A 2712-nucleotide genomic window follows, 5' to 3' on the forward strand; every position below is an offset into this window, starting at 1 on the left:
TGAGGGGAAGGCGCAACCTAACCTGGCGAGCGCTGGGTGAAGCCCCGCCCTCCGCCGCCGCCCGTCCCGCTGGTGAGTGACCGCGCTGGTAGCCAATGGGAGAGCGCGCGGAGCGGCCAATCAGGAGCGGGCGGGGCCTGAAAGGGGGGGCGGTGACCCGAGGAGACGGGTTGCCATGGCGGCGGATGTGCGGCCTGGCAGTGGGGGAGGGGGGCATTTGCTAGCAGCTCCGAGCTGGGGTGTCGGGGGGGAGGGGGGTTACGTGTGCTCGTCCGAGGTACACGCTGGGGTGTCACACTAGTCAGGTACACACAGAGGTGTCTCGTGTTACTCTGAGGTACACACGGGTGTCACACACTAGTCTGAGATATACCCATGGTGTCACGTGCTAGTCTGAGGTACGCATGGGTGTCACGCACTAGTCAGGTACACACACAGGTCTCATGTATGCTAGTCTGAGGTACACACAGGTGTCACACTAATCTGAGGTGTAGCCAGAGGTGTCACATGCACTAGTCAGGCACACAAGTGTCACGCACTAATCTGTACATACAGAGGTGTCACGCGCTTGTCTGAGGTACATGGGTGTCACATGCACTAGTTTGAGATGCACACAGGGGGTCACACGTGCTAGGCTGAGGTGTACACAGGGTGTCACACACGCTCGTCTGAAGTCAGCCAGACCTCTTTTATTTCAACTGTTTTATTCTTTATGTCAAGGGAAATCAAATCTCAATACATCATTTAGAAATATTATTTAGGTGCCAGACAGGCCACGAGGGTCAGGAGCGACAGGACAGAGGAGATTTAGTGTTTCAAATGCAAAACATGTTACCAGTTGGAGCTTGTTTTGAAGTACACTGCTGCACGCACGGCAGTGAGGTGACTCTGCATGCCTGAAGAAGGGCGTTTATGCCCGACAGCTTGCAACAAGCAATTTTTACAACTATTTAGTTGGTCAAATAAAAGATCATCTTTCCCAAGAACCTTGCCGGCTCGCAGCGAGGGGATACCTCATGCTGGGTCCAGTGAAAAGTTCGGGGAAAACTGCGTTTTTGGCTTCAGCTATGTAAGTTTTGCCATTGTAAATGATGAAGAGGAATTTTATTGGTATCTACAGACTGCTCTGTGATAAACTCGGACCTGAAGTCAGTCGGAAGACGTAATCGCATGGAGATCTATATATCTATACATAGAGGGAGAGAGCACACGCTTTTGTGGACCCCAGCTCGCTTCACCATGCTGTGAAAGGCCTTGCAGGAAACAGCATAAAGAGAGAAATTAGGATACAGAAAACGAGGAGAGGGAGAGAGCAGGGGAATGGGCAGTGCTAGGTGAGACAATGCTAGGGGCATCTTTTTATTTATTTATTTATTTACTTTGCCTGAGCACAGCAATCCTGAGGGGTTAGGAATAAAATGAAATAGGAATAAAATTATATTATATTTAAGTTCTCGTATTCTTTCCCTCATGGGAAGCTCTCATATTCCTTCCCTCATTTCTTATATATCCACCCCACTGTGTCACCGGTTGCATTTTCTATATAGGGGTTAGTTTTGAAACTGAGCTTTCCTCTCCTAGATGGAATGGACTTTCTAGCATCTGACAAGGTAGGCTATAGCCTATGAAAGCTCGTGCCTCTGAATGCAGGTAGACGTGAAGGACGGTTGCTCCTGCAGTTTGTGATGGCAGGTAGTAGCTTGGTAGCCTCCCAGTTTTGATAACACATTTCCATTTTTTAAAAGAGCTTGAAGTTCTGTTTTTATATATATATATATATATATATATATATATATATATATATACACACACACACACATGGATGTATGTATGTATGTATATATATGTATCTCTCTCTATATATAGTAATAGCATCTAATTTAACTAGGGCTGTTAGGAACCATGGGTGAGTTGTGCAGCTTTGGGGGATGCCAGGGAATTAGTCTTGAGGAACGTGGTTGATTCCTAACCAAAAGGCTGTCTCTCTCTGCCCCACCTCCTGGCCCCCCAGCAATCATTTGGGTAAATCCAGTAGCCAAGCTGTCTAGAAAGCTGGTGTTATCAGAAAACTATAAGATGTGGAGGGATCTCATGGGTGATCAGCCCAACCTTTTGCCCAGATGTGAGCTGCATTATTCCTAAAATATCCCAGACAGGCCTGCTCAGCCTCTTTGAAGAACAGCAGTGAAGGAGATGCCACAGTTTGGTTAGGTATCCAGGTTGTAGCTATATTGGTCTAGAGGAAATGATATCTTTTATTAGACAGTTGGTCTAATAAAAAAGATATCACCTCTGTCCACGAGCCCTGATTACAATTTAGTTCTTGATTCATTGGGAGGTATATGTTTCCCAAAAAACTGCAGCTGACCATTCTCTAGCTGTCTTGGCCTTGTTTTGCCGAAGGGTTTCAGGTGAAGGAAGGTGAGAGAGGGAGGTTGACTGCATGGGCATCCCACGCTAAAATCCATTCCAGATGCAGATGTCATTTTCATGCCCGTTGGTTTTAAATAGTGCAAGCTACAGAACTTCAAAAAAAATAGGTTGTGCTATATTTAAATATGTTGTGTGCACCATATCTGCATGCAGAAAGGGGTTGAAACCTGATCTATATACTTTTTATTAAGATTGATTCTCTCTGCAGAACTACACGGCAGAAAGGGATAGCAGCAACCAGGAAGGAGCACTTTTTTATAGTACTTGATGTGTGGGTTT

Source organism: Alligator sinensis, unplaced genomic scaffold, assembly GCF_000455745.1.
Source record: "Alligator sinensis unplaced genomic scaffold, ASM45574v1 scaffold207_1, whole genome shotgun sequence".
Lineage (NCBI taxonomy): Eukaryota > Metazoa > Chordata > Crocodylia > Alligatoridae > Alligator > Alligator sinensis.